This window comes from Xyrauchen texanus, chromosome 16, assembly GCF_025860055.1.
Source record: "Xyrauchen texanus isolate HMW12.3.18 chromosome 16, RBS_HiC_50CHRs, whole genome shotgun sequence".
Taxonomy (NCBI): Eukaryota; Metazoa; Chordata; class Actinopteri; order Cypriniformes; family Catostomidae; genus Xyrauchen; species Xyrauchen texanus.
Window position 1 is genome coordinate 43,874,317 of NC_068291.1, and position 10,147 is coordinate 43,884,463.

The 10,147-nt window shown below is 39.0% G+C and overlaps 1 protein-coding gene across 1 annotated transcript in view; it reads right to left on the reverse strand.

Moving 5' to 3' along the window:
* Window positions 1-9,625, reverse strand: part of LOC127656946 (serine/threonine-protein kinase PAK 4-like) — a 38,121-nt gene extending 28,496 nt beyond the window's left edge. The window contains exon 1 of the mRNA XM_052145515.1: window positions 9,343-9,625. The gene's annotated coding sequence lies outside the window, so the exon portion shown is untranslated. The remainder of the gene's footprint in view (window positions 1-9,342) is intronic.
* Between the last annotated feature and the right edge of the window lie 522 nt (window positions 9,626-10,147).

Sequence of the window (10,147 nt, forward strand, 5' to 3'; positions counted from 1 at the left end):
ATAACTTACACTGGAAGAGTAGGCAGCATTATAACTTTATTTAATAACTGTTTAATAATTGATTGAAGCATCAGTGTAATCACCATCTGTCTCTCGTCAAGTGATATTGATGAATCGTTCATTATTATGCTTATGTAAATTAGCAGGCAAGTGTCTTAAAACCATTTTTGATGGTTGACTTGCAAATAAATATGTCATTTTATTTTCCTGAACTATTATTTACCAGTAATAAAAATATAAAATTATTCAGAACACCTTAGCAACCACATAACAATGCACTAGAAACCACCCATAACACCCTAGCAACCACCTAGAACACTCTAGCAACCACCCAGAACATCTAGGCAACCACATTGAAACACTCTGGCAACCACACACAACACCCTAGCAACCACACAGAGCACCTTAGCAACTGTATAGGACTGCACAAGCAACCACACAGAACACCTTAGCAACCACACAGAACACCTTAGCAAACACATAGCAATGAACTCAAAATAAAACATTATTCAGAACACCTTAGCAACCGCATAACAATGCACTAGAAACCACCCAGAACACCCTAGTAACCACCTAGAACACTCTAGCAACCACCCAGAACATCTTGGCAACCACATTGAAACACTCTGGCAACCACACACAACACCCTAGCAACCACACAGAACACCTTAGCAAACACATAGCAATGAACTAAAAATAAAAAATTATTCAGAACACCTTAGCAACCGCATAACAATGCACTAGAAACCACCCAGAACACCCTAGCAACTACCTAGAACACTCTAGCAACCACCCAGAACATCTTGGCAACCACACACAACACCCTAGCAACCACACAGAACACCTTAGCAAACACATAGCAATGAACTAAAAATAAAAAATTGTTCAGAACACCTTAGCAACCGCATAACAATGCACTAGAAACCACCCAGAACACCCTAGTAACCACCTAGAACACTCTAGCAACCACCTAGAACACCCTAGCAACCACCCAGAACATCTTGGCAACCACATTGAAACACTCTGGCAACCACACACAACACCCTAGCAACCACACAGAACACCTTAGCAAACACATAGCAATGAACTCAAAATAAAACATTATTCCGAACACCTTAGCAACCGCATAACAATGCACTAGAAACCACCCAGAACACCCTAGTAACCACCTAGAACACTCTAGCAACCACCCAGAACATCTTGGCAACCACATTGAAACACTCTGGCAACCACACACAACACCCTAGCAACCACACAGAACACCTTAGCAAACACATAGCAATGAACTAAAAATAAAAAATTATTCAGAACACATTAGCAACCACATAACAATGCACTAGAAACCACCCAGAACACCCTAGCAACTACCTAGAACACTCTAGCAACCACCCAGAACACCCTAGCAACCACCTAGAACACTCTAGCAACCACCCAGAACATCTTGGCAACCACATTGAAACACTCTGGCAACCACACACAACACCCTAGCAACCACACAGAACACCTTAGCAAACACATAGCAATGAACTCAAAATAAAAAAAATATTCAGAACACCTTAGCAACCGCATAACAATGCACTAGAAACCACCCAGAACACATTGGTAACCACCTAGAACACCCTAGCAACCACCCAGAACATCTTGGCAACCACACTGAAACACTCTGGCAACCACACACAACACCTTAACAAACACATAGCAATGAACTAAAAATACAAAAGTATTCAGAACACATTAGCAACTGTTGTGGTGTCACAACAAACAGCAAATACGCTGGGTTCTTGATCGTAGCGCAACATATGACATACCATAGTGGAACAGTAAACTGTCTGGTATAGTTCAGTAGTATGTAGCTGTATGCAGTTAACGCAGCTCCCTATAAGCAGACTATGCAGTCTGTGTAGGGCACCAACTCCTTAGGGGGGGCACCAGAAAGTCCACAGGCTGCCCTTACTCGAACATTACACGTTATTCAAGGACCCGAAAGGAGTTGTGGAACACAGATGATCGCTTCACGCTTATATCACGCGTACCCAACTGTATTTATCATGAGTTAAAATGGCTTTTTGGCCAACGTTAAGTGTTGATATTGACCTGAGAAGTCAGTGAGTATTTCAGCTGTAGTAGTTGAAGAGTTTGTCTGTACATTTCTGGTTGATGAACTCAGTGGCCTCTTGCTCGGTTTAATCAAAGCTGTTCTGGTCTTCTGGGAGTCCCTTAAATAATTGTACTCTCAGCAGATAAAGATGTCTCATCAGGACAGCAGGACGAAGCTGAACCAGTTCTCTGGGGTTTTATTTATTGATGTGGTGAACGTCCCTCGTGAGAGCTTGAACTACATTTGCCTACAAAGGGCCATGATTCATTTTCTGTTGTTCTTTTCTGGCCATTAGATTGCATCTATATGGGACAAAATAGTCACTGTTTCTGATGGCATGAACACAGTCCGGTCACCGACAGTCTAACGCATATTGGAGACAAAAAAGACATGAGTTTGCTAAAATTACTACGGCATATTCTGCTTTAATCTTTAGTGAAATAATCAGCATGCACACTGAAACAGAAATTATGTGTTGTATTAACGTTTATGCATTTGGAAGACACTTTTATCCAAAAAGTGGATAAAACACCTTAGCAACCTCATAACAATGCACTAGCAACCACCCAGAACATATTGGCAACCACATTGAAACACTCTGGCAACCACACACAACACCCTAGCAACCACACAGAGCACCTTAGCAACTGAATAGGAATGCTCAAGCAACCACCCAGAACATATTAACAGCCATATAGAAATACCCTGGCAACAACCCAGAACACATTAGCAACTGCATAACAATGGTCTAGCAACCACCCAGAACACCCTAGAATCCACCCAGAACATCATGGCAACCACATTCAAACACCCTGGTGAACACCCACAACACCCTAGCAACCACCCAGAACACCTTAGCAACTGTATAAGAATGCCCTAGAGACCACCCTGAACAGCTTAACAACCACATAGAAATGCTCTGGCAACCATCCACAACACCCTAGCAACCACCTAGAACACTCTAGCAACCACCCAGAACATCTTGGCAACCACACTGAAACACTCTGGCAACCACACACAACACCCTAGCAACCACACAGAGCACCTTAGCAATCACATAGCAATGAACTAAAAATACAAAAGTATTCAGAACACATTAGCAACTGCATAACAATGGTCTAGCAACCACCCAGAACACCCTAGACTCCACCCAGAACACTCTAGCAACCAAACAGAACACCTTAGCAACTGTATAAGAATGCCCTAGTATCCACCCAGAACACCTTATTAACCACCCAGAACATCTTAACAACAACATAGAAATGCCCTGGCAACCATCCACAACACCCTAGCAACCACCCAGAACACCTTAGCAATCACATAGCAATGAACTAAAAATACAAAATTATTCAGAATACATTAGCAACAACATAACAATGCTCTAGTAACCACCCAGAACACCTTAGTAACCACCCAGAACATATTAACAACCACATAGAAATGCCCTGGCAACCATCCACAACACCCTAGCAACCACCCAGAACAATCACATAGCAATTAACTAAATATACTACATTATTTGGAATACATCAGCAACCACATAACAATGCCCTAGTAACCACACAGAACACCTTAGCAACTGTATAAGAATGCACTAGTAACCACCCAGAACATCTTAACAACCACATAGAAATGCCCTGGCAACCAATTATTATTAAAAAATAATAATAATTGTATAATTTTGGACTTTTAACTGTGAACATTTCTAAAACACACGAAGGACTCTTTATTTTGAAATGGCATAGCCTTGGGTCCGTTACAATGCATGTCATATTTACCCAATTAAGCTTTTTATAGCCTAGATATTATTATTATTATTCACAATATGAAGTTGGAAACATGACGAATGTGATGACGAGCGACATTTCCATAAAGTCCGATTTTCCTTTGCAAGCCCTCGTTTCAATTTAAAGAAACGTCATTTTCAGAGGAACTATTGTCAAATATCGGCATTGATTTTTGCCGATAACCTTCGAATAGCAACTATAGAAGATACTTCCAAAAAGCAACTATCGGCACCGATTAATTCGGTCTACCACTCATTTTTGCATCACCCTTTAATTCAACTTGTGGTCATTTTATGTCAACATAACTACAAAACTTTTGTTAGTTGTTTCAAATTAGCTTAATTATAATTGTTTTCTTCCTAATTTAATTGGCTTATTCTCAAATTATTTTGAGAATTTTTTTATTTATTTTTTGGAGGAAAAAGAAAATATTTGAAGAAGAAAAAATATTGACAGAAATGCCAATAGACAAAAGTCTGGCTATGCCAAAATTGCCTAATTTCCAATTTCCACTAGAATGTTTTCATCTTACCTCCAACTAATTATAATCAAAGCCCTCAAATGAACAATTCTTGGAGATCGTGACTAGAATCCAAGTTTGTGCCAAACCCAAAACCAATGATGGATTTTGTGGCTGTTTGCCATCTTCATCTCTTGATTTGGATGTCTCTTTATGTTTTCTTCACTTTTTACCACCTTATTCCCTTTGGAATATTTGGACACTGTCCCAAGAAGAAAGCAATCCCCTGTTGCGCCTATGTTTGTCTTGGCTGGGGCCAGTGGCATCGTTTGTCATTGCCGTGACAGTCCCATCACAGTGACGCCAGTGAAGTGTGAAGCAGTGCTTCAGATATGCTGTGACAAAATCTAAACGCTCGAGCTGTATGTCATCTGTCCTCATTCACATCTATATCTCTCACCTCTTCTCCACATCTTTCACTTATTTCCTCCCTCTGTATCCTCTATATGATCTCCACTTCCTCTATAGAGAATCAGCCATTGATGAGGAATTACACAAGAGCTGCTGACCTGTACTGAACAGTGAATGCAAGCGACCCTTAAAGAATAAAATGAGTTTGACCATCTTAAAGACACTGTTGAGTTTTTAGTCCATCTCTGTTAACTTTGAGGCATCTACATTTCAGAAATGTAGATACCTCAATGTCACTAATAGAGCTATCAATTAATTAAAATTTGTAATCAAATTATTAACATGACATGATGATTAATTTATTAATTAATTTTAAATCTCAAAGTTAATTCAATATAAATACATTACATATATATATATGTGTGTATGTATGTATATGTGTATATATGTGTATGTATGTATGTGTGTGTATGTATGTGTGTGTGTATATGTATGTGTATGTATGTGTGTGTGTGTGTGTGTATGTATGTGTGTATATATGTACATTTACATTTATGCATTTGGCAGACACTTTTATCCAAAGCGACTTTCAGTGCACTTATTACAGGGACAATCCCCCCGGAGCAACCTGGAGTTAAGTGCCTTACTCAAGGACACAATGGTGGTGACTGTGGGGATTGAACCAGCAACCTTCTGATTACCAGTTATGTGCTTTAGACCACTACACCACCACCACTCCATATATATGTATATGTATGTATGTACAGTATATGTGGCAGGGCGGAGGGCGTGGCCGGGTCGTGATCCTACACACCCGGTCCCATATTAGGCTAATCAAGCTTTCGAGAGGTATAAAGGTCGACTGCAGAGGATCATGTGGGGGAGAGAGATCGTTTACGGACACGTCTGTCATGTGTGTGTTTGTGTCCTTGTTTTTAAGTTTACCAATTAAACTATTATTTATATTGTCAAGCCGGTTCTTGCCTCCTCCTTTCCATTGATCCCTTTACAGTATATATGTATGTATGTAAATATGTGTATATATGTATATATGTGTATGAGTATAGAAGTACAGAGTATAGAAATGATTATACTATAAAATCGATGTGAGAGTGCTACGCTTGGATAAATGTGATGGAAACACTCTGAGTTGGTATTGAAACCCTTTGATGGCAGACTTTGGTATCTTGAGCAAACATGAGCACAGTTTGAGACATTATTGAGATCTCTTCTGAAGCTCTAGAGGAGACGTGAGATTACTAGAGGAACTTCTGAGAAGCAGCAGACTTGAGCAAAACGTTACATTTAATCTCATTACTGTCTATTCAGATATGAAAGAGATCTCATTTGTACTTTTTCCTGGGTGAGCAGAGCAACTGTGCCAGTTGTGTAGTGGGATGAGAGCAGTCTCTTAGCTTGATATTCCTGGCCTAGTTTGAACAAGTAATGTTGCCATTTACCAACTAGCATTTATATCAAAGGATTTACTCTCAAATGTAATTGTCTACTGTTTAAACATCAGATCCCTGTTTTTACTGTAAACACAACTATGGACACTAAACTCACATTAGCATCTATTTTTGGGTGAAAGGATCGTCTGGCGTCTAAGTGTGCATGTTGGTTGACATTATGATGATTTCAAATCTCATGAAATCAAATTTTTGTTACGTTATCAGATTTATTGAATGGCTGGTATTCGGTAGTTATCACCAGTGTATTGCTGTGCACTTAAACACACTTAATGTCTATTAAAATCCTTGATAACTTGTGAGAGCCTTTAGTAACATCTGTATGCATCAAGACAGACACTATTGAAAATATGAGGAATTTGCATTGGGTGAAGATTTCATTTGAATTAAAAACTACTCCTTATGATTGAATCCTTTCAGGTATTTGGTCACATGTTTAGAAATTAGGGTTATATTAGGTTAGGATAGGTTAGATTAGGGTTATATTAGGTTAGGAAAGGTTAGATTTGGGTTATATTAGGTTAGGAAAGGTTAGATTTGGGTTATATTAAGGTTATAATAGGTTAGGAAAAGTTAGATTAGGGTTAGATAAGGTTAGGAAAGGTTAGATTAGGGTTATATTAGGTTAGGAAAGGTTAGATTAGGGTTATATTAAGGTTATATTAGGTTAGGAAAGGTTAGATTAGGGTTATATTAAGGTTATATTAGGTTATGAAAGGTTAGATTAGGGTTATATTAAGGTTATATTAGGTTAGGAAAGGTTATATTAGGGTTATATTAGGTTAGGAAAGGTTAGATTAGGGTTATATTAAGGTTATATTAGGTTAGGAAAGGTTAGATTAGGGTTATATTAAGGTTATATTAGATTAGAAAAGGTTAGATTAGGGTTAGATTAGGTTAGGAAAGGTTAGGGTTAGATTAGGTTAGATTAAGGTTAGATTAGGTTAGAAAAGGTTAGATTAGGGTTATATTAAGGTTATATTAGGTTAGGAAAGGTTAGATTAGATTAGGGTTAGATTAGGGTTATATTAGGTTAGGAAAGGTTAGATTAGGGTTAGATTAGGGTTATATTAGGTTAGGAAAGGTTATATTAGGGTGAGATTAGGGTTATATTAGGTTAGGAAAGGTTAGATTAGGGTTAGATTAGGGTTATATTAGGTTAGGAAAGGTTAGATTAGGGTTAGATAAAGGTTATATTAGGTTAGGAAAGGTTAGATTAGATTAGGGTTAGATTAGGGTTATATTAGGTTAGGAAAGGTTAGATTAGGGTTAGATAAGGGTTATATAAGGTTAGGAAAGGTTAGATTAGATTAGGGTTAGATTAGGGTTATATTAGGTTAGGAAAGGTTAGATTAGGGTTATATTAGGTTAGGAAAGGTTAGATTAGGTTAGAAAAGGTTAGATTAGGGTTATATTAGGTTAGGAAAGGTTAGATTAGGTTAGGAAAGGTTAGATTAGGGTTAGATTAGGGTTATATTAGGTTAGGAAAGGTTAGATTAGGGTTAGATTAGGGTTAGATTAGGTTAGGAAAGGTTAGATTAGGTTAGGAAAGGTTAGGGTTAGATTAGGTTAGGAAAGGTTAGATTAGGGTTAGATTAGGGTTATATTATGTTAGGAAAGGTTAGATTAGGGTTAGATTAGGTTAGGAAAGGTTATATTAGGTTAGGAAAGGTTAGATTAGGTTAGGAAAGGTTAGATTAGGGTTAGATTAGGTTAGGAAAGGTTAGGGTTAGATTAGGTTAGGAAAGGTTAGGGTTAGATTAGGTTAGGAAAGGTTAGATTAGGGTTAGATTAGGGTTATATTATGTTAGGAAAGGTTAGATTAGGGTTAGATTAGGTTAGGAAAGGTTAGATTAGGTTAGTAAAGGTTAGATTAGGGTTAGGTTAGGGTTATATTAGGTTAGGAAAGGTTAGATTGGGGTTAGATTAGGTTAGGAAAGGTTAGATTAGGGTTAGATTAGGTTAGGAAAGGTTAGATTAGATTAGGATACTATTAGGTTAGGTAAAGTTAGATTAGATTAGAGTAATATTAGATTAGATTAGGGTTAGGTTAGGTTCTTTTGGGGGGGTGGGTTAGGGTAGGTTAAATTAAGGTTAGATTAGGTAGGTTAGGTTAAGTTTGGTAAAGTCAGGTTAGGGTTAGGACTATGCTTCGTTTTGGGGGGGGGTGGGTTAGGGTTAGGTATTCCTGGCCTAGTTTGAACAAGTAATGTTGCCGTTTACCAACTAGTATTTATTAAGGTTTTACTCTCAAATGTAATTGTCTACCGTTTCAAACCCATCAGATCCCTATTTTTACTGTAAACACAACTATGGACACTAAACTCACATTAGCATCTATTTTTGGGTGAAAAGATCGTCTGGCGTCTAAGTGTGCATGTTGGTTGACGTTCTGATGATTTCAAATCTCATGAAGTCTAATTTTTGTTACGTTATCATGTACGTATTGGTGGGGTGGGGGGGTTAGGGGTGCTTAAATCCTGATCTTTCACAGGTACAGAACACCCAACGAACACCCGCGCCTCCCCAGACCGATAGCCAATACATTTAGATGCCTTCATTGTATCGATTTGAATTTCGTTTCGTTGATTTGTTGGTCTTTACATGTCCTACCTTTTAATACAAGCCAAGTCGTATGATATTTTAGAATTTCGCCTTCTCATACAATTTATTAAGTATAAGTTTAATGAGACAAATCTCAGTGACCTTGATTGGACCTGTATCTAGGGTTGTCCACTTGAGATTTGTCTGCCTGAAATGAACATTACACCAGGTGTGAACAGAGTCTAAAAGAGGACTGACAACCGTATTCTGCTGCTGTGTGAACGAATATTTAGAGAGGAGTTTGAGGTGTTGTGTGAGGGGAGGGTGACAGTATTTCCATATCACTGCAGTCTTTCACAGCTTTACCTCCTGTTTAGCCTTTCAAAATGCTCCTTTATTGTCATCTTAGTGCATGTCTCCCATCACCCACTATCTCTGCCTCTCTCCAACGATGCAGCACAAAGCAGCACCACCAATGAATCTCAACCTCATTGCATTTGCTCTGTCTTTTTCCCAACAAACTATTTGAGAGCATGATCATAGGTTGCATATGCATGCAGAAACATTCCTTACCTTGCCGTTGTGTGATGAATTGAGAAGCCTCTCCTTGGAAGAGGCTTTGTGAGGCTGAATTAACACGCACTCTCACACACGGTCACACAAGCCCTCAATCAGCCTCCCCACTGCAGGCAGCCGCTCGCATGAGAGAGCCTGATGCATTTGTGCCTGCAGCTGCATGCATGCACGGCCATCTCATCTCAGTGCTGCATGTTGCAGACGATACATTCAGCTCGAAAGTGTCCATTTGATCTCACAGCATCCCTTGTTACTGGTCCTGTAATGGGGCCATGGTAAAACAAGGTACAATCCACATCTAGAGGATATGAGAACTGCTGCCTCTACCCTCCCCTCCCCTCTCTCTCTCTCTCTCTCTCTCTCTCCGTGGGTTGTCTTTGCTGTGTGTGTGAGTGGCAGAGTCATGGCAAAGGAAAGCATCACCTAGGAGACGGTTCACACCCCCTCTGTCGCCCTGGTGAAGAGTTTCCACATGAGCAGGTGATTTGAGATGGCAGGAAGCCTCAGCTGAGAGGTGTCGTGTGCTGATAAACTGGTCAGCTCATGAATAATTAATGAGATTATGAGAGTCATTATAGACTGGTGATGATCTGTAAGAGTTCTGAAACAACAGCCATGACCTGACAAGTACAAATCAATCAAATCCAATCAAACCCCTTTATTGTCACTCAACCATGTACACAAGTGCAACAGTGGGCGACTGGCATAGCAGTCATTACAGTGATGAGACATACACCAAGTTACAATGAATATCAGATTTACACAACACAATTTACATATCGAATATACACATAATTACACA